The sequence below is a fragment of the Pan paniscus genome, chromosome 16 (assembly GCF_029289425.2).
Source record: "Pan paniscus chromosome 16, NHGRI_mPanPan1-v2.0_pri, whole genome shotgun sequence".
Lineage (NCBI taxonomy): Eukaryota > Metazoa > Chordata > Mammalia > Primates > Hominidae > Pan > Pan paniscus.
The window spans coordinates 4,494,395-4,519,850 of NC_073265.2; positions in this window are offsets into that span (position 1 = coordinate 4,494,395).

Here is a 25,456-nt window from a genome sequence, read left to right on the forward strand (position 1 = left end):
CCACTCACTCTATAAACATGAAAATAATTACACCACCATCTCTATAAGCATGGAAATATTTACACCGCTATCTCTATTAACATAGATATAACTACACCGCCATCCCTATAAACACGGAAATATCTACACCGCCATCAGCATATACATGGAAATATCTACACACACATCTGTATAAACATGGAAATATCTACACTGCCATCTGTATAAACTTGGAAATATCTACACTGACATCAGTAGAAACATGGATATGTCTACAAACCGATCTGTATAAACTTGGGAATTTCTACACCGCTACCTGAATAAACATGGAAATATCTACTCCACTATCTGTATCAACATGGAAATAACTACACCGCAATCTGTATGAACATGGAAATATCTGCAATGCTATCTCTGTAAACATGGAAATATCTACACAGCTATCTGTGTAAACTTGGAAATATCTACACCGCAATCTGGGTAAATTTGGCAATACCTACACCGCAATCTGGGCAAAAATGGAAATATCTACACCGCTATCTCTGTAAACATGGAAATATCTACACAGCTATCTGTATAAACCTGGAAATATCTACACTGCCATCTGTATAAACATGGAAATATCTAAAGCGCCATCTGTATAAACATGGAAATATCTACACTGCCATCTGTACAAACATGGAAAAATCTACACAGCCATCTGTATTAACATGGAAATATCTACACCGCTATCTCTATAAACATGGAAATATCTACAACGCTGTCTCTAGAAACGTGGAAATATCTACACCGCTATCTCTATAAACGTGGAAATATATACACCGCTATCTCTAAAAACATGGAAATATCTACACCGCTATCTCTATAAACGTGGGAACGTCTACACCGCTAACTCTATAAACCTGGAAATATCTACACCGCTATAAGTATAAATGTGGAAATATCTACACCGCTATCTGTATAAACATGGAAATATCTACACCGCTATCTCTATAAACATGGAAATAGTTACACCGCTATCTGTATAAACATGGAAATATTTACAAAGCTATCTCTACAAACATGGAAATATCTACACCGCTATCTCTATAAACATGGAAATATCTACACCACTATCTGTAAAACATGGAAATATCTACACCGCTGTCTGTATAAACATGGAAATATATACACCGCTTTCTGTATAAACATGGAAATAACTACACAGCTGTCTCTATAAACATGGAAATAGGTACACCGCTATCTGTAGAAACATGGAAATACCTACACCGCTGTCTCTATAAACCTGGAAATATCTACACCGTTATCTGTATTAATGTGGAAATACGTACACCGCTATCTGCACAGACGTGGAAATATCTACACCGGTATGTGTATAAACGTGGAAATATCTGAACCGCTATGTGTATAAACTTGGAAATTTCTACACTGTAATCGGTATAAAAGTGGAAATATCTTCACCGCTATCTGTATAAACGTGGGAATATCTACACCGCTATCCCTATAAACGTGTAAACATTTACACCGCTATCTGTATAAACATGGAAATATTACACCGCTATCTCTAAAAACATGGAAATATCTACACCGCTATGTCTATAAACATGAAAATATTTACACCGCTATCTGTATAAACATGGAAATATTTACACCGCTATCTGTAAAAACTTCGAAATATTTACACCGCTATGTCTATAAAAATGGAAATATCTACACCGCTATCTCCATAAACATGAAAATATCTACACTGTTGTTTGTATGAACATGAAAATATCTACACCGCTATCTCTATAAACATAGAAATATCTACATTGCTGTCTGTATAAACATGGAAATATCTACACAGCTATCTGTATAAACATGGAAATATCTACACTGCCATCTGTATAAAGATGGAAATATCTACACCGCGAGCTGTATAAACATGGAAATATCTACACCGCTATCTGTATAAAGATGGAAATACCAACACCGCTATCTGTATAAACATGGAAATACCTACACCGCTATCTCTATAAACATGAAAATAATTACACCACCATCTCTATAAACATGGAAATATTTACACCGCTATCTCTATAAACTTAGAAATAACTATACCGCCATCTCTATGAACATGGAAATATCTACACCGCTATCTGCATAAACATGGAAATATCTACAAAGACATCTGTGTAAACATGGAAATATCTACACCACCATCTCTATAAACATGAAAATATCTACACCGCCATCTTCAGAAACATGGATGTATCTACACGGCCATCTGTATAAACATGGAAATATCTACACCACTATCTGTATAAACATGGAAATATCTTCACTGCCATCTGTATAAACATGGAAATAACCACACAGCCATCTGTATAAAGATGGAAATATCTACACCGCAATCTGTATAAATATGGAAATACCTACACCGCTATCTCTATAGACATGGAAATATCTACACCGCTATCTGTATAAACATGGAAATATCTACACTGCCATCTGTATATAGATGGAAATATCTACACCGCGAGCTGTATAAACATGGAAATATCTACAACGCTATCTGTATAAACATGGAAATAACAAGACCGTTATCTGTATAAACCTGGAAATATCTACACCGCTATCTCTATAAACAAGAAAATACTTACACCACCATCTCCATAAACATGGAGATGTTTACAACGCTATCTCTATAAACATAGAAATAACTACACCGCCATCTCTATAAACATGGAAATATCTACATCGCCATCTGAATAAACATGGAAATATCTACACAAACATCTGTATAAACATGGAAATATCTACAGTGCCATCTGTATAAACTTGGAAATATCTACACTGACAGCTGTAGAAAAATGGAAATGTCTACAAAGCGATCTGTATAAACATGGGAATTTCTACATCGCTACCTGTATAAACATGGAAATATCTACACCGCTATCTGTATCAACATGGAAATAACTACACCGCAATCTGTATAAACACGGAAATATCTACAAAGCTGTCTCTGTAAACATGGAAATATCTACACAGCTATCTGTGTAAACTTGCAAATATCTACACCGCTATCTGTGTAAATTAGGCAATACCTACACCACAATCTGTGCAAAGATGGAAATACCTACAACGCTATCTCTGTAAACATGGAAATATCTACACCGATATCTGTATAAACATGGAAATATCTACACAGCCATCTGTATAAACATGGAAATATTTACAGCGCCATCTGTATAAACATGGAAATATCTACACCGCCATCTGTACACACATGGAAATATCTACAATGCCATCTGTATAAACATGGAAATATCTACACAGCTATCTGTGTAAACTTGGAAATATGTACACAGCTATCTGTGTAAAAATGGAAATATCTACACAGCATTCTGTGCAAAGATGGAAATATCTACACTGCTATCTCTGTAAACATGGAAATATCTACACCGCTATCTGTATAAACATGGAAATATCTATACTGCAGTCTCTATAAACATGGAAATATCTCCACCGCTATCTGTATAAACATGAAAATATCTACACCGCTTTCTGTATAAACATGGACATATCTACACCGCAATCTGTATAAACATGGAAATATCTACAACGCTACGTGTGTAAACATGGAAATATCTACACAGCTATCTGCATAAACATGGAAATATCTACACGGCAATCTGTGCAAAGATGGAAATAACTACACCGCTATCTCTGTAAACATGGAAATATCTACACCGCTACCTGTATAAACATGGAAATATCTACACCGCTGTCTGTATAAACAAGGAAATATCTACACCGCCATCTGTAGAAACATGGAAATACCTACACCACAAACTGTATAAACATGGAAATACCTACACCGCTATCTGTATAAATATGGAAATATCTACACTGCTATCACTATAAACATGCAAATACCTACACCGCTTTCTCTATAAACATGGAAATATCTACACTGCAATCTCTGTATACATGGAAATACCTTCACCGCCATCTCTATAAACATGAAAATATCTACACCGCCATCTTCAGAAACATGGATGTATCTTCACCGCCATCTGTATAAACTTGGAAATATCTACACCACTATCTGTATAAACATGGAAATATCTACACCGCCATCTGTATAAACATGGAAATATCTACACAGCCATGTGTATATACAGGGAAATATCTACACCGCTAACTATATAAACATGGAAATAACTACACTGCTATCTGTATAAACATGGAAATATCTACACTGCCATCTACATATCCATGGAAATAACTGCGCGGCCATCTGTATAAACATGGAAATATCTACACTGTCGTCTGTGTATAGATGGAAATATCAACACCGCCATCTGTACAAACTTGGAAATATCTGCAGCGCTATCTGTGTAACGATGGAAATATCTACACCGCGGTCTGTATAAACATGGAAATATCTACACCGCTATCTGTATAAACATGGAAATATCTACACCGCTATCTCTATAAACATGGAAATATCTACACAGTGATCTGTATAAACATGGAAATATTTACACCACTATGTGTATAAAAATGGAAATTTCTACACCGTTATCTGTATAAATATGGAAATATCCACACTGCTATCTGTATAAACATGGAAATATCTACACCGCTATCTGTATAAACATGGAAATATCTACACCGCGATCTGTATAAACATGGAAATATCTACAAAGCGATCTGTAAAAACATGGAAATATCTTCACCACAATCTGTATAAACATGGAAATATCTACACCGCTACCTGTATAAACATGGTAATATCTAGACCACCATCTATATAAACATGGAATTATCTACACCGCCATCTGCATAAACATGGAAATATCTACAATGCCATCTGTAGAAAGATGGAAATATCTACACCGCAATCTGTGTAAACATGGAAATATCTACACCGCTATCTGTAAAAACATGGAAATATCTACACCGCTATCTGTATAAACATGGAAATAACTACCCCGCTATTTGTATAAACAAGGAAATATCTACACCGTGATCTGTATAAACATGGAAGTATCTACACCGCCATCTCTATAAACATGGAAAAATCAACACAACTATCTCTATGAACATGGAAATATCTACACCGCCATCTCTATAAACATGGAAATATCTACACCACTATCAGTATAAACATGGAAATATCTACACAGCTATCTGTATAGACATGGAAATATCTCCACTGCTATCTCTATAAACATCGAAATATCTACACCGCCATCTGTATAAACATGGAAATACTTACAAAGTTATCTGTATAAACATGGAAATATATACACCACCATCTGTATAAACATGGAAATATCTACACAACCATGTGTATATACATGGAAATATCTACACGGCTATCTATATAAACATGGAAATAACTACACCGCTATGTTTATAAACATGGAAATATCTACACCGCCATCTACATATCCAAGGAATTATCTGTGCCGCCATCTGTATAAACATGGAAATATCTACACGGTCTTCTGTGTATAAATGGAAACATCAACACCGCCATCTGTACAAACATGGAAATATCTGCACCGCTATCAGTATAAACATGGAAATATCTACACCGCAGTCTATATAAACATGGAAATATCTACACCGCTATCTGTATAAACATTTAAATATCTACACCGCCATCTGCATGCCCATGGAAATATCTACGCCGCCATCTGTTTAAACATGGAAATATCTACATCGCAATCTCTATAAACATGGAAATAACTGCACTGCCATCTGTAAAAACATGGAAATACGTATACAGTCATCTGTATAAACATGGAAATATCTACAATGCCATCTGTATACACATGGAAATATCTACACACCTATCTGTAGAAACATGAAAATATCTACACTGCTATCTCTATAAACATGGAAATATCTACACTGCCATATCAATAAACATGAAAATATCTACACTGCCATCTCCATAAACATGGAAATAACTACTCCGCAATCTGTATAAACATGGAAACATCTACACCGTCATCTGTGTGAATAAGGAAATATCTACAATGCCATCTGTATAAAGATATAAATATCTGCACCGCGAGCTGTATAAACATGAAAATATCTTCTTCGCTATCTGTATAATCATGGAAATACCAACACCGCTATCGGTATAAACATGGAAATATCTTCAACGCCATCTATATAAACATGGAAATATCTACACCGCTATGTCTATAAACATGGAAATACCTACACAGCTATCTCTATAAACATGGAAAAATCTACACCGCTATCTGTATAAACATGGAAATATCTACACCACCATCTATATAAACATGGAAATATCTACACCGCCATCTGTATAAACATCGAAATATCTCCAATGCCATCTGTAGAAAGATGGAAATATCTACCCCGCAATCTTTTTAAACATGGAAATATCTACACCGATATCTGTAAAAACATGGAAATATCTACACGGCAATCTTTATAAACATGGAAATATCTACACCGCTATCTGTATAAACATGGAAATAACTACACCGTGATCTGTATAAACATGGAAATATCTACACCGCCATCTCTATAAACATGGAAATATCTACACTGCCATTTGTTGAAAGATGGAAATATCTACACCGCCATCTGTATACACGTGGAAATATCTACACCGCTATCTGTATAAACATGGAAATATCTACACCGCAATCTGTATAATCATGGAAATATCTACACCGATATCTGTATAAATATGAAATATCTACCCGCTATCTCTATGAAAGTGGAATGATCTACACTGCTATCTGTATAAACATGGAAATATCTTCACTGCTATCTCTATGAACGTGGATATATCTACACCGCTATCTCTATAAACATGGAAATATCTACACCGTGGTCTGTATAAAGATGGAAATATTTACACCACTATGTGTATAAAAATGGAAATTTCTACACCGTTATCTGTATAAATATGGAAATATCTACACCGCTATCTGTATAAACATGGAAATATCTACACCGCTATCTGTATAAACATGGAAATATCTACACCGCGATCTGTATAAACACGGAAATATCTACAAAGCGATCTGTATAAACATGGAAATATCTTCACCACAATCTGTATAAACATGGAAATATCTACACTGCTACCTGTATAAACATAGTAATATCTAGACCACCATCTATATAAACATGGAAATATCTACACCGCCATCTGTGTAAACATGGAAATATCTACAATGCCATCTGTAGAAAGATGGAAATATCTACACCGCAATCTGTGTAAACATGGAAATATCTACACAGCTATCTGTAAAAACATGGAAATATCTACACCGCTATCTGTATAAACATGGAAATATCTACACCACGATCTGTATAAACATGGAAATATCTACACCACGATCTGTATAAACATGGAAATATCCTCAACGCTATCTGTATAAACACGGAAATATCTACACAGCTATCTCTATAAACATGGAAATATCTACACCGCCATCTGTATAAACATGGAAATACCTACAAAGTCATCTGTATAAACATGGAGATATCTACAAAGCCATCTGTATAAACATGGAAATATCTACACAGCCATCTGTATATACATGGAAATATCTACACCGCTATCTGTATAAACATGGAAATAACTACAGCGCTATTTGCAACAACAAGGAAATATCTACACCACCATCTATATAAACATGGAAATATCTACACCGCCATCTGTATAAACATCGAAATATCTCCAATGCCATCTGTAGAAAGATGGAAATATCTACCCCGCAATCTTTTTAAACATGGAAATATCTACACCGATATCTGTAAATACATGGAAATATCTACACCGCAATCTTTATAAACATGGAAATATCTACACCGCTATCTGTATAAACATGGAAATAACTACACCGCGATCTGTATAAACATGGAAATATCTACACAGCCATCTCTATAAACATGGAAATATCTACACTGCCATTTGTTGAAAGATGGAAATATCTACACCGCCATCTGTATACACGTGGAAATATCTACACCGCTATCTGTATAAACATGGAAATATCTACACCGCAATCTGTATAATCATGGAAATATCTACACCGATATCTGTATAAATATGAAATATCTAACCGCTACCTCTATAAAAGTGGAAATATCTACACTGCTATCTGTATAAACATGGAAATATCCTCACTGCTATCTCTATGAACGTGGATATATCTACACCGCTATCTCTATAAACATGGAAATATCTACACCGCCATCTCTATAAACATGGAAATATCTACACCGTGGTCTGTATAAACATGGAAATATTTACACCACTATGTGTATAAAAATGGAAATTTCTACACCGTTATCTGTATAAATATGGAAATATCTACACCGCTATCTGTATAAACATGGAAATATCTACACCGCTATCTGTATAAACATGGAAATATCTACACCGCGATCTGTATAAACACGGAAATATCTACAAAGCGATCTGTATAAACATGGAAATATCTTCACCACAATCTGTATAAACATGGAAATATCTACACCGCTACCTGTATAAACATGGTAATATCTAGACCACCATCTATATAAACATGGAAATATCTACACCGCCATCTGTATAAACATGGAAATATCTACAATGCCATCTGTAGAAAGATGGAAATATCTACACCGCAATCTGTGTAAACATGGAAATATCTACACCGCTATCTGTAAAAACATGGAAATATCTACACCGCTATCTGTATAAACATGGAAATATCTACACCGCAATCTGTGTAAACATGGAAATATCTACACCGCTATCTGTAAAAACATGGAAATATCTACACCGCTATCTGTATAAACATCGAAATATCCTCACCGCTATCTGTATAAACACGGAAATATCTACACAGCTATCTCTATAAACATGGAAACATCTACACCGCCATCTGTATAAACATGGAAATACCTACAAAGTCATCTGTATAAACATGGAGATATCTACAAAGCCATCTGTATAAACATGGAAATATCTACACAGACATCTGTATATACATGGAAATATCTACACGGCTATCTCTATAAACATGGAAATAACTACACCGCTATTTGTATAAACAAGGAAATATCTACACCGTGATCTGTATAAACATGGAAGTATCTACACCGCTATCTCTATAAACATGGAAATATCTACACCCATATCTGTATAAACATGGAAATATCCACACCGCTATCTCTATAAACATGGAAAAATCAACACCGCTATCTCTATCAACATGGAAATATCTACACCGCCATCTCTATAAACATGGAAATATCTACACCACTATCAGTATAAACATGGAAATATCTATACCGCTATCTGTATAAACATGGAAATATCTCCACTGCTCTCTCTATAAACATCGAAATATCTACACCGCCATCTGTATAAACATGGAAATACTTACAATGTTATCTGTATAAGCATGGAAATATATACACCACCATCTGTATAAACATGGAAATATCTACACAGCCATGTGTATATACATGGAAATATCTACACGTCTATCTATATAAACATGGAAATAACTACACCGCTATGTTTATAAACATGGAAATATCTACACCGCCATCTACATTTCCATGGAATTATCTGTGCCGCCATCTGTATAAACATGGAAATATCTACACGGTCATCTGTGTATAAATGGAAACATCAACACCGCCATCTGTACAAACATGGAAATATCTGCACCGCTATCTGTATAAACATGGAAATATCTACACCGCAGTCTGTATAAACATGGAAATATCTACACCGCTATCTGTATAAACATGGAAATATCTACACCGCTATCTCTATAAACATGGAAATATCTACACCGTGATCTGTATAAACATGGAAATATTTACACTGCTCTCTCTATAAACATGGAAATTTCTACACCGTTATCTGTATAAATATGGAAATATCTACACCGCTATCTCTATAAACATGGAAATATCTACACCGCCATCTGTATAAACATGGAAATACCTACAATACCATCTGTATACACAAGGAAATATCTACAAAGACATGTGTATAAATATGGAAATATCTACCAGGCCATCTGTATAAACATGGAAATATCTACACTGCCATCTGTAGAAAATGGATATATCTACACCGCTATCTCAATAAATATGGAAATATCTACACCACCATCTCTATAAACATGAAAATATCTACACTGCTATCTCCATAAAGTTGGAAGTACCTACTCCGCCATGTGTATAAACACGGAAATATCTACAGAACCATCTGTGTAAACATGGAAATATCTACACCGCTATCTGTAGAAACATGGAAATATCTACACCGCCATCTGCATGCCCATGGAAATATCTACACCGCCATCTGTATAAAGATGGAAATATCTACACGGCCATCTGTGTATACATGGAAATATCAACACCGCCATCTGTACAAACATAGAAATATCTACATCGCTGTCTCTATAAACATGGAAATATCTGCACTGCCATCTGTAAAAACATGGAAATGCGTAGACAGACATCTGTATAAACATGGAAATATCTACAATGACATCTGTATACATATGGAAATATCAACACAGCCATCTGTAGAAACATGTAAATATCTACACTGCTATCTCTATAAACATGGAAATATCTACACTGCCATATCAATAAATATGAAAATATCTACATTGCCATCTCCATAAACATGGAACTAACTACTCCGCAATCTGTATAAACATGGAAACGTCTACACCGCCATCTGTTTGAATAAGGAAATATCTACAATGCCATCTGTATAAAGATATAAATATCTGCACCGCGAGCTGTATAAACATGGAAATATCTACATCGCTATCTGTATAATCATGGAAATACCAACACCGCTATCGGTATAAACATGGAAATATCTACAACGCCATCTATACAAACACGGAAATATCTACACCACTATGTCTATAAACATGGAAATACCTACACCGCTATCTCTATAAACATGGAAATATCTACACCGCTATCTGTATAAACATGGAAATATCTACACCACCATCTATATAAACATGGAAATATCTACACCGCCATCTGTATAAACATGTAAGTATCTCCAATGACATCTGTAGAAAGATGGAAATATCTACCCCGCAATCTGTGTAAACATGGAAATATCTACACCGATATCTGTAAAAACATGGAAATATCCACACCGCTATCTCTATAAACATGGAAATATCTACACCGCTATCTGTATAAACATGGAAATATCTACACCGCGATCTGTATAAACATGGAAATATCTGCACCGCGATCTGTATAAACATGGAAATATCTACACCGCTATCTGTATAAACATGGAAATATCTACACGGCTATCTCCATAAACATGGAAATATCTACACTGCCATCTGTATATATGTGGAAATATCTTCACCGCTATCTGTATAAACATTGAAATAACTACACCTCTATTTGTATAAACAAGGAAGTAGCTACACTGCGATCTGTATAAACATGGAAATATCTACACTGCCATCTCTGTAAACATGGAAATATCTACACCCTCATCTGTATAAACATGGAAATATCCACACCGCTATCTCTATAAACATGGAAAAATCAACACCGCTATCTCTATGAACATGGAATTATCTACACCGCCATCTCTATAAAATTGTTAATATCTACACCACGATCAGTATAAACATGGAAATATATACACAACCATCTCTATAAACATGTAAATATCTACACTGCTATCTCAATAAACATGGAAATATCTTCACCGCCATCTCTATAAACATGAAAATATCTACACTACCATCTCCATAAATATGGAACTAACTTCTACGCCATCTGTATAAACAAGGAAACATCTACACCGCCATCTGTGTGAACAAGGAAATATCTACAATTCCATCTTTATAAAGATATAAATATCTGCACCGCGAGCTGTATAAACATGGAAATATCAACTTCACTATCTGCATAAACGTGGAAATACCAACACCGCTATCGGTATAAACATGGAAATATCTACAACGCCATCTATATAAACATGGAAATATCTAAACCGCTGTGTCTATAAACCTGGAAATAACTACACCGCTATCTCTATAAACATGGAAATACCTACACCGCTATCTGTATAAACATGGAAATATCTACATCGCTATCTGTCTAAACATGGAAATATCTACACCGCCATCTATATAAACATGGAAATATCTTCAATGCCATCTGTAAAAAGATGGAAATATCTACACCGCAATCTGTGTAAACTTGGAAATATCTACACCGATATCGGTAAAAACATGGAAATATCTACACCGCTATCTGTATAAACATGGAAATATCTACACCGCCATCTAGATATCCATGGAAATATCTTCACCGCCAACTGTATAAACATGGAAATATCTACACCACCATCTGTATAAACATGGAAATATCTACAATGCCATCTGTATACACATGGAAATACCTACACGGCAATCTGTGTATAGATGGAAACACCAACACCGCCATCTGTACAAACATGAAAATATCTACACTGCTATCTCTATAAACATGGAATTATCTACACTGCAGTCAGTATAAACATGGAAATATCTACACCGTTATCTGTATCAACATGGAAATATCTACACCGGTATCTGTATAAACTTGGAAATATATACAGCGCTATATGTATAAACATGGGAATATCTGCGCCGCTATCTCTATAAACATGGAAATATCTACAAAGCCATCTGCATAAACATGGGAATACCTACACAGTCATGTGGAGGAACATGGAGATATCTACACTGCAATCTGTATAAACATAGAAATATCTACACTGCCCTCTGTATAAATATGGAAATGTCTGCATAGGCATCTGTGTAAACATGGAAATATCTGCAGCTCTATCTGTAAAAACATGGAAATACCTACACCGCTGTCTGTGTAAACATGTAAATATGTACACCGCTATGAGTATAAACATCGAAATATCTCCACCGTTATCTGTTTAAACATGGAAATATCTACAGCGCCGTCTCTATAAACATTGAAATATCTACACTGCCATCTGTAAAAACATGGAAATATCTACACAGTCATCAGAATAAACATGGAAATATCTACACCACCATCTGTATAAACATGGAAATACCTACAATACCATCTGTATACACATGGAAATATCTACACAGATATCTGTATAAATATGGAAACATCTACACCGCCATCTGTATAAACGTGGAAATATCTACACTGCCATCTGTAGAAAGATGGAAATATCTACACCGCTATCTCTATAAATATGGGAAAATCCACACCGCCATCTATATAAACATGAAAATATCTACACTGCCATCTCCATAAAGATGGAAGTATCTACTCCGCCATGTGTATAAACACGGAAATATATACACCACCATCTGTGTAAACATGGAAATAACTACACCGCTCTCTGTATAAACATGGAAATATCTACACCGCCATCTGCATGTCCATGGAAATATCTACGCCGCTATCTGAATAAACATGGAAATATCTACACAGCCATGTGTATAAAAATGGAAGTATCTACACCGCTATCTATATAAACATGGAAATATCTACACCGCTACCTGTATAAACATGGAAATATCTACACTGCCATGTACATATCCATGGAAATATCTGCGCCGCCATCTGTACAAACATGGAAATATCTACACGGTCATCTGTGTATAGATGGAAATATTAACACCGCCATCTGTACAAACATGGAAATATCTGCACCGCAATCTCTATAAACATGGAAATATCTACACCGCGGTCTGTATAAACATGGAAATATCTAAACCGCTATCTGTATAAACATGGAAATATCTACACCGCTATCTCTATAAACGTGGAAATATCTACACCGTGATCTGTATAAACATGGAAATATTTACACCGCTATCTGTGTAAACATGGAAATATCTACACCGTTATCTGTATTAACATGGAAATACCTAAAACGCCATCTGTAGAAACATGGAAATATCTTCACCACCATCGGTATAAACATGGAAATATCTACAATGCCATCTGTATACACCTGGAAATACCTACACGGCAATCTGTGTATAGACGGAAACATCAACACCGCCATCTGTACAGACATGGAAATATCCACACTGCTATCTGTATAAACATGGAAATATCTACACTGCGGTATGTAAAAACATGGAAATATCTACACCGGTATCTTTATAAACATGGAAATATCTACACCACGATCTGTGTAAAACATGGAAATATTTACACCGCTATCTGTATAAACATGGAAATATCTACTCCGCTAACTCTATAAACAAGGAAATACCTGAAAAGCCATCTGTATAAACATGGAAATAACTGCACAGTCATGTGTAGGAACATGGAAATATCTACACTGCCATCTGCATAAACATGGAAATATGTACACAGTCCTCTGTATAAATATGGAAATATCTACACCACCATCTGTATAAACATGGAAATGTCTACATTGCCATATGTGTACACATGGAAATATCTTCACGCCATATGTATAAACATGGAAATATTTACACCGCTATCTGTATAAACATGGGAATATCTACACCGCTCTGAGTATAAACATGGAAATATCTACAATGCTATCTGTATAAACAAGGAAATATATACATCGCCATCTGTATAAACATGGAAATATCTACACCGCTATCTCTATAACCAAGGAAATATCCACACCGCCATCTCTATAAATATGGAAATATCTACACTGCCATATGCATACACATGGAAATATCTACACAGTCATCTCTATAAACATGGAAATATTTACACCGCTATCTCTATAAACATGGAAATATCTACACCGCTATCTGTATAAACGTGGAAATATCTACACTGCCATCTGTGGAAAGATGGAAATATCTAAACCGCGATCTGTATAAACAAGGAAATATCTACACCGCGACCTGTATAAACACGGATATATCTACACGGGTATCTGTATAAACATGGAAATGTCTACACCACGATCTGTATAAACAAGGAAATATCTCCAACGCTATCTGTATAAACATGGAAATATCTACATAGCTATCTGCATAAACATGGAAATATCTACAACGCTATCTGTATAAACATGGAAATATGTACACCGCTATCTCTATAACCATAGAAATATCTACACCGCCATTTCTATAAACATGGAAATATCTACACTGACATATGTATACACATGGAAATATCTACACGGCCATCTGTATAAACATGGAAATATTTACACCCCTATCTCTATAAACGTGGAAATATCTACACTGCCATCTGTATAAACATGGAAATATCTACACCTCCATCTGTATAAATATGGAAATATCTACACCGCTATCTCTATAAACATGGAAATACCTACACCGCTATCTTTATAAACATGGAAATATGTTCAACGCTATCTGTGTAAACATGGAAATACCTACACACCTATCTGTGTAAACATGGAAATATATACACCGCTATCTGTGTAAAGACGGAAATATCTACAAAGCAATCTGTGCAAATATGGAAATATCTACACCGCTATTTCTGTAAACATGTAAATAACTACACCGCTGTCTTTATGAACTTGGAAATACCTACACCGCCATCTGTATAAACATGGAAATATCTCCACCGCTATCTGTATAAACATGGAAATATCTCCACCGCTATCTGTATAAACCTGGAAATATATCCACCACTATCTGTATAAACATGGAAATATCTCCACTGCTATCTGTATAAACATGGAAATATCTACACCGCTATCAGTATAAACATGGAAATATCTACAACGCTATCTGTATAAACTTGGAAATATATACACCGCTATCTGTATAAACATGGAAATATCTACACCGCTATCTGTATAAACGTGGAAATATCTACATCACTATCTGTATAAACATGGAAATATCTACAACGTTATCTATATAAACCTGGAAATATCTACACACCTATCTGTGTAAACTTGGAAATATCTGCACGGCTATCTGTGTAAAGATGGAAATATCTGCACCGCAATCTATGCAAAGATGGAAATATCCACACCGCTATCCCTGTAAACATGGAAATATCTACACCGCTATCTGTATAAACATGGAAATATCTTCACCACTATCTCTATAAACATGGAAATACCTACACCGCCATCTCTATACACAAGGAAATATCTACAGGGCTATCTGTATAAACATAGAAATATCTATAACGCCATCTCTATAAACATGGAAATATCTACATCGCCATCTGAATAAACATGGAAATATCTATAGACCATCTGTGGAAAGAGAGAAATATCTACACCGCGATCTGTATAAAGATGGATGTATCTACACAGCTACCTGTATAAACATGGAAATATTAACACCGCTACCTGTATAAACATGGAATTATCTACACCAAGATTTGTATAAACAAGGAGATATCTCCACCGCTATCTGTATAAACATGGAAATATCTACACCACCGTCTTTATAAACATGGAAATAACGACACCGCAATCTTTATAAACATGGAAATAACTACACCGCCATCTCTATAAACATGGAAATATTTACACCGCCATCTGCATAAACATGGAAATATCCACACCGCTATCTGTATAAATATGGAAATATCTACACCATTCTCTCTATAAACATGGACATATCTACACCGCTCTCTGTATAAACATGGAAATATCTACACCGTTATCTCTATGAACATGGAAATATCTACAACGCCATCTGTATAAACATGCAAATATCTACACAGTCATCTGTATAAACATGGAAATATCTACACCAACATCTCTATAAACATGGAAATATCTACACTGCCATATGTATACACATGGAAATATCTACACAGCCATCTGTATAAACATGGAAATATTTACACCGCGATCTCTATAAACATGGAAACCTCTACACTGCCATCTGTGGAAAGATGGAAATATCTACATCGCGATCTGTATAAAATGGAAATATCTACACCGCTAGTTGTAGAAACATGGAAATATCTACACCGCTATCTGTATAAACATGGAAATATCTCCACCACGATCTGTATAAACAAGGAAATATCAACAACCCTATCTGTGTAAACATGGAAATATCTACACAGATATCTGTGTAAAATACGAAATATCTACACCGCTATCTGTGTAAAGACGGAAATATCTACACCACAATCTGTGCAAAGATGGAAATATCTACACCGCTGTCTGTATAAACATGGAAATATCTACAACGCTATCTCTGTAAAGATGGAAATATATACACAGCTATCTGTCGAAACTTGGAAATATTTACCGGGTTATCTGTGTAAAAATGGAAATATCTGCACCACAATCTGTGCAGAGAGGGAAATATCTACACCGCTATCTCTATAAACATGGAAATATCTACAGCGCTATCTGTATAAACAAGGAAATATCTACACCGCCATCTGTATAAACATGGAAATATGTACACCGCTATCTCTATAACCATGGAAATATCTACACCGCCATTTCTATAAACATGGAAATATCTACACTGACATATGTATACACATGGAAATATCTACACGGCCATCTGTATAAACATGGAAATATTTACACCCCTATCTCTATAAACATGGAAATATCTACACCGCCATCTGCATAAACGTGGAAATATCTACACTGCCGTCTGTATAAACATGGAAATAACTACACCCGTATCTCTATAAACATAGAAATACATACACCGCTATCTCTATAAACATGCAAATATCTACACCGCAATCTCTATGAACATAGAAATATCTACACCGCCATCTCTATAAACATGAAAATATCTACACCGCCATCTCCATAAACATGTAACTATGTACACCGCCATCTTTTTAAACATGGAAATATCTACACCGCTATCTGTATAAACATGGAAATATCTACACTGCTTCTGTATAAACATGGAAATGTCTCCACCGCTATCTCTATAAACATGGAAATAACTACACTGCCATCTCTATACACGTGGAAACAACTACACGCCCTCTCTATAAAAATAGAAATATGTACAACGCCATCTCTATATACATGGAAATGTCTACAGCGCTATCTGTATAAACAGGGAAATATCTACACAGCCGTCTCTATAAAAATGGAAATATCTACACCGCCATCTGTATATACATGGAAATAGCTACACTGTCATCTGCATAAACATAGAAATACCTACACCGCCATCTGCATAAACATGGAAATATCTACACTGCCATCTGTATGAACATGTAAATATCTACACAGCTATCTCTATAAACATGGAAATGTCTACACTGCTATCTGTATAAACGTGGAAATATCTACATCGCTATCTCTATGAACATGGAAATATCTACACCGCTATCTCTATAAACATGGGAATAACTGCAACGCTATCTGTATAAACATGGAAATATCTATACCGCTATCATTATAAACATGGAAATATCTACACCCATATCTGTATAAACATGGAAATATCTACAAGGCTATCTGTGTAAAGATGGTAATATATACACAGATATCTTTGTAAACATGGAAGTATCTACACCGCTATCTGTGTAAACATGGAAATATCTACACTGCAATCTGTGCAAGGATGGAAATATCTACACTGCTATCTCTGTAAACATGGAAATATCTACACCACTATCTGTAAAAACATGGAATTATCTACACCGCTATCTGTATAAAGATGGAAATATATACACCGCTATCAGTATAAACAATGAAATATCTACACCGCTATCTGCGTAAGCATGGAAATATCTACATCGCTATCTGTATAAACATGGAAATATCTACGGCGCTATCTCTATAAACATGGAAATAACTACAACGCTACCTGTATAAACATGGAAATATCTACAACACTATATGTGTAAACATGGAAATAGCTACACAGCTATCTGTGTAAACATGGAAATATGTACACCGCTATCTGTATAAAGATGGAAATATTTACACCACAATCTGTGCAAATATGCAAATATCTACACCGCTATTTCTGTAAACATGGAAATATCTACACCGGTATCTGAATAAACATGGAAATATCTACACCACGATATGTATAAACATGGAAATATCTACACCACGATCTGTATAAACATAGAAATATGTACACCGCTATCTGTATAAACTAGGAAATAGCTACACCGCTATCATTATAAACATGGAAATATCTGCATTTCTATCTGTGTAAACATGGAAATAACTACACTGCCATCTGTATACACACGGAAATACCTACACAGTCATCTGTATAAACAAGCAAATCTCTACACAACTATCTGTATAAACATGGAAATATCTACACTGCCATCTGTATAAACATGGAAATATCTACAAAGCCATCTCTATAAACATGAAAATATCTGCACCATTATCTGTGTAAAGATGGAAATATCTACACAGATATCTGTGTAAACATGAAAATATATACATCACTATCTGTGTAATGATGGAAATATCTAGACCGCAATCTGTGCAAATATGAAAATACCTACAGTGCTATCTCTGTAAACATGGAATTATGTACACCACTATCTGTATAAACATGGAAATATCTACACCACTATCTGTATAAACATGGAAATATCTACAACGCCATCTCTATAAACATGGAAATATTTACATCGCCATCTGAATGAACATGGAAATATCTACACCGCTATCTATATAAACATGGAAATATCTACACCACCATCTGTAAAAACATGGAAATATCTACAGCGCTATCTGTATAAATATCGAAATATCTACACCTTAGTCTCTATAAACATGCAAATAACTACACCGCTATCTGTATAAACATGGAAATACCTACACCGCTATTTGTATGAACATGGAAATATCTACACCGCTATCTCTATATCATGGAAATATCTGCACCGTTATCTGATTAAACATGTAAATACAAACACCGCTATCTGTATAAACATGGAAATATCTACACCACGATCTGTATAAACATGGAAATATCTCCACTGCCATCTGTATAATCATGGAAATATCCACACCGACATCTGTGTAAACATGGAAATATCTACACCGCTATCTGTATAAATATGGAAATATCTACACCGTTATCTCTATAAACATGTTAATATCTGCACCGCTATCTGTATAAACATGTAAATATCTACATAGCTATCTGTATAAACATGGAAATAACTCCACCTCTATCTGTATGAACATGGAAATATCTACACCGCTATCAGTATAAACATGGAAATATCTACACCGCTATCAGTATAAACATGGAAATATCTACAAAGCTATCTGTGTAAACACGTTAATATCTACACAGCTATCTGTGTAAACTTGGAAATATATACAGAGCTATCTGTGTAAAGATGGAAATATCTGCACCACAATCTGTGCAAACATGGAAATATCTACACCGCTATCTCTATAAACATGGAGATAATTACACCGCTATCTGTATAAACATGGAAATACCAACACCACTATCTGAATACACAAGAAAATATCTACACCGCCATCTAAATAAACAAGGAAATATCTACACTGCCATCTGTATAAACATGGAAATATCTACACCGCTATCTCTATAACCATGGAAATATCTACACCGCCATCTATATAAACATGCAAATATCAACACAGTCGTCTGTATAAACATGGAAATATCTACACCACCATCTCTATAAACATGGAAATATATACACTACCATCTGTATGCACCTGAAAATATCTACACAGCCATCTGTATAAACATGGAAATAACTACACCGCTGTCTCTATAAACATGGAAATATCTCCACCGCTATCTGTATAAACATGGAAATATCTACACAACGATCTCTATAAACATGGAAATATCTGCACTGCTATCTGTATAAACATGGAAATATTTACACTGCTATCTGTATAAACATGGAAATATCTACACCGCTGTCTGTATAAACATGGAAATATCTACAACGCTATCTCTGTTAACATGGAAATATATACACAGCTATCTGTCTAATCTTGGAAATATCTACCGGGCTATCTGTGTAAAGATGGAAATATGAGCAACGCAATCTGTGCAAAGAGGGATATATCTACACCGCTATCTCTATAAACATGGAAATATCTACACCGCTATCTATATAAACATGGAAATATCTACACCACTATCTGTATAAACAAGGAAATATCTACACCGCCATCTGTATAAACATGGAAATATGTACACTGCTATCTCTATAACCATGGAAATATCTACACCGCCATTTCTATAAACATGGAAATATCTACACCCGGTTATGTATACACATGGAAATATCTACACGGCCATCTGTATAAACATGGAAATATTTACACCCCTATCTCTATAAACATGGAAATATCTACACCGCCATCTGCAAAAACGTGGAAATATCTACACTGCCATCTGTATAAACATGGAAATAACTACACCCGTATCTCTATAAACATAGAAATACATACACCGCTATCTCTATAAACATGCAAATATCTACACCGCAATCTCTATGAACATAGAAATATCTACACCGCCATCTCTATAAACATGAAAATATCTACACCGCCATCTCCATAAACATGTAACTATGTACACCGCCATCTTTTTAAACATGGAAATATCTACACCGCTATCTGTATAAACATGGAAATATCTACACTGCTTCTGTATAAACATGGAAATGTCTCCACCGCTATCTCTATAAACATGGAAATAACTACACTGCCATCTCTATACACGTGGAAACAACTACACGCCCTCTCTATAAAAATAGAAATATGTACAACGCCATCTCTATATACATGGAAATGTCTACAGCGCTATCTGTATAAACAGGGAAATATCTACACAGCCGTCTCTATAAAAATGGAAATATCTACACCGCCATCTGTATATACATGGAAATAGCTACACTGTCATCTGCATAAACATAGAAATACCTACACCGCCATCTGCATAAACATGGAAATATCTACACTGCCATCTGTATGAACATGTAAATATCTACACAGCTATCTCTATAAACATGGAAATGTCTACACTGCTATCTGTATAAACGTGGAAATATCTACATCGCTATCTCTATGAACATGGAAATATCTACACCGCTATCTCTATAAACATGGGAATAACTGCAACGCTATCTGTATAAACATGGAAATATCTATACCGCTATCATTATAAACATGGAAATATCTACACCCATATCTGTATAAACATGGAAATATCTACAAGGCTATCTGTGTAAAGATGGTAATATATACACAGATATCTTTGTAAACATGGAAGTATCTACACCGCTATCTGTGTAAACATGGAAATATCTACACTGCAATCTGTGCAAGGATGGAAATATCTACACTGCTATCTCTGTAAACATGGAAATATCTACACCACTATCTGTAAAAACATGGAATTATCTACACCGCTATCTGTATAAAGATGGAAATATATACACCGCTATCAGTATAAACAATGAAATATCTACACCGCTATCTGCGTAAGCATGGAAATATCTACATCGCTATCTGTATAAACATGGAAATATCTACGGCGCTATCTCTATAAACATGGAAATAACTACAACGCTACCTGTATAAACATGGAAATATCTACAACACTATATGTGTAAACATGGAAATAGCTACACAGCTATCTGTGTAAACATGGAAATATGTACACCGCTATCTGTATAAAGATGGAAATATTTACACCACAATCTGTGCAAATATGCAAATATCTACACCGCTATTTCTGTAAACATGGAAATATCTACACCGGTATCTGAATAAACATGGAAATATCTACACCACGATATGTATAAACATGGAAATATCTACACCACGATCTGTATAAACATAGAAATATGTACACCGCTATCTGTATAAACTAGGAAATAGCTACACCGCTATCATTATAAACATGGAAATATCTGCATTTCTATCTGTGTAAACATGGAAATAACTACACTGCCATCTGTATACACACGGAAATACCTACACAGTCATCTGTATAAACAAGCAAATCTCTACACAACTATCTGTATAAACATGGAAATATCTACACTGCCATCTGTATAAACATGGAAATATCTACAAAGCCATCTCTATAAACATGAAAATATCTGCACCATTATCTGTGTAAAGATGGAAATATCTACACAGATATCTGTGTAAACATGAAAATATATACATCACTATCTGTGTAATGATGGAAATATCTAGACCGCAATCTGTGCAAATATGAAAATACCTACAGTGCTATCTCTGTAAACATGGAATTATGTACACCACTATCTGTATAAACATGGAAATATCTACACCACTATCTGTATAAACATGGAAATATCTACAACGCCATCTCTATAAACATGGAAATATTTACATCGCCATCTGAATGAACATGGAAATATCTACACCGCTATCTATATAAACATGGAAATATCTACACCACCATCTGTAAAAACATGGAAATATCTACAGCGCTATCTGTATAAATATCGAAATATCTACACCTTAGTCTCTATAAACATGCAAATAACTACACCGCTATCTGTATAAACATGGAAATACCTACACCGCTATTTGTATGAACATGGAAATATCTACACCGCTATCTCTATATCATGGAAATATCTGCACCGTTATCTGATTAAACATGTAAATACAAACACCGCTATCTGTATAAACATGGAAATATCTACACCACGATCTGTATAAACATGGAAATATCTCCACTGCCATCTGTATAATCATGGAAATATCTACACCGACATCTGTGTAAACATGGAAATATCTACACCGCTATCTGTATAAATATGGAAATATCTACACCGTTATCTCTATAAACATGTTAATATCTGCACCGCTATCTGTATAAACATGTAAATATCTACATAGCTATCTGTATAAACATGGAAATAACTCCACCTCTATCTGTATGAACATGGAAATATCTACACCGCTATCAGTATAAACATGGAAATATCTACACCGCTATCAGTATAAACATGGAAATATCTACAAAGCTATCTGTGTAAACACGTTAATATCTACACAGCTATCTGTGTAAACTTGGAAATATATACAGAGCTATCTGTGTAAAGATGGAAATATCTGCACCACAATCTGTGCAAACATGGAAATATCTACACCGCTATCTCTATAAACATGGAGATAATTACACCGCTATCTGTATAAACATGGAAATACCAACACCACTATCTGAATACACAAGAAAATATCTACACCGCCATCTAAATAAACAAGGAAATATCTACACTGCCATCTGTATAAACATGGAAATATCTACACCGCTATCTCTATAACCATGGAAATATCTACACCGCCATCTATATAAACATGCAAATATCAACACAGTCGTCTGTATAAACATGGAAATATCTACACCACCATCTCTATAAACATGGAAATATATACACTACCATCTGTATGCACCTGAAAATATCTACACAGCCATCTGTATAAACATGGAAATAACTACAACGCTGTCTCTATAAACATGGAAATATCTCCACCGCTATCTGTATAAACATGGAAATATCTACACAACGATCTCTATAAACATGGAAATATCTGCACTGCTATCTGTATAAACATGGAAATATTTACACTGCTATCTGTATAAACATGGAAATATCTACACCGCTGTCTGTATAAACATGGAAATATCTACAACGCTATCTCTGTTAACATGGAAATATATACACAGCTATCTGTCTAATCTTGGAAATATCTACCGGGCTATCTGTGTAAAGATGGAAATATGAGCAACGCAATCTGTGCAAAGAGGGATATATCTACACCGCTATCTCTATAAACATGGAAATATCTACACCGCTATCTATATAAACATGGAAATATCTACACCACTATCTGTATAAACAAGGAAATATCTACACTGCCATCTGTATAAACATGGAAATATGTACACTGCTATCTCTATAACCATGGAAATATCTACACCGCCATTTCTATAAACATGGAAATATCTACACCCGGTTATGTATACACATGGAAATATCTACACGGCCATCTGTATAAACATGGAAATATTTACACCCCTATCTCTATAAACATGGAAATATCTACACCGCCATCTGCAAAAACGTGGAAATATCTACACTGCCATCTGTATAAACATGGAAATAACTACACCCGTATCTCTATAAACATAGAAATACATACACCGCTATCTCTATAAACATGCAAATATCTACACCGCAATCTCTATGAACATAGAAATATCTACACCGCCATCTCTATAAACATGAAAATATCTACACCGCCATCTCCATAAACATGTAACTATGTACACCGCCATCTTTTTAAACATGGAAATATCTACACCGCTATCTGTATAAACATGGAAATATCTACACTGCTTCTGTATAAACATGGAAATGTCTCCACCGCTATCTCTATAAACATGGAAATAACTACACTGCCATCTCTATACACGTGGAAACAACTACA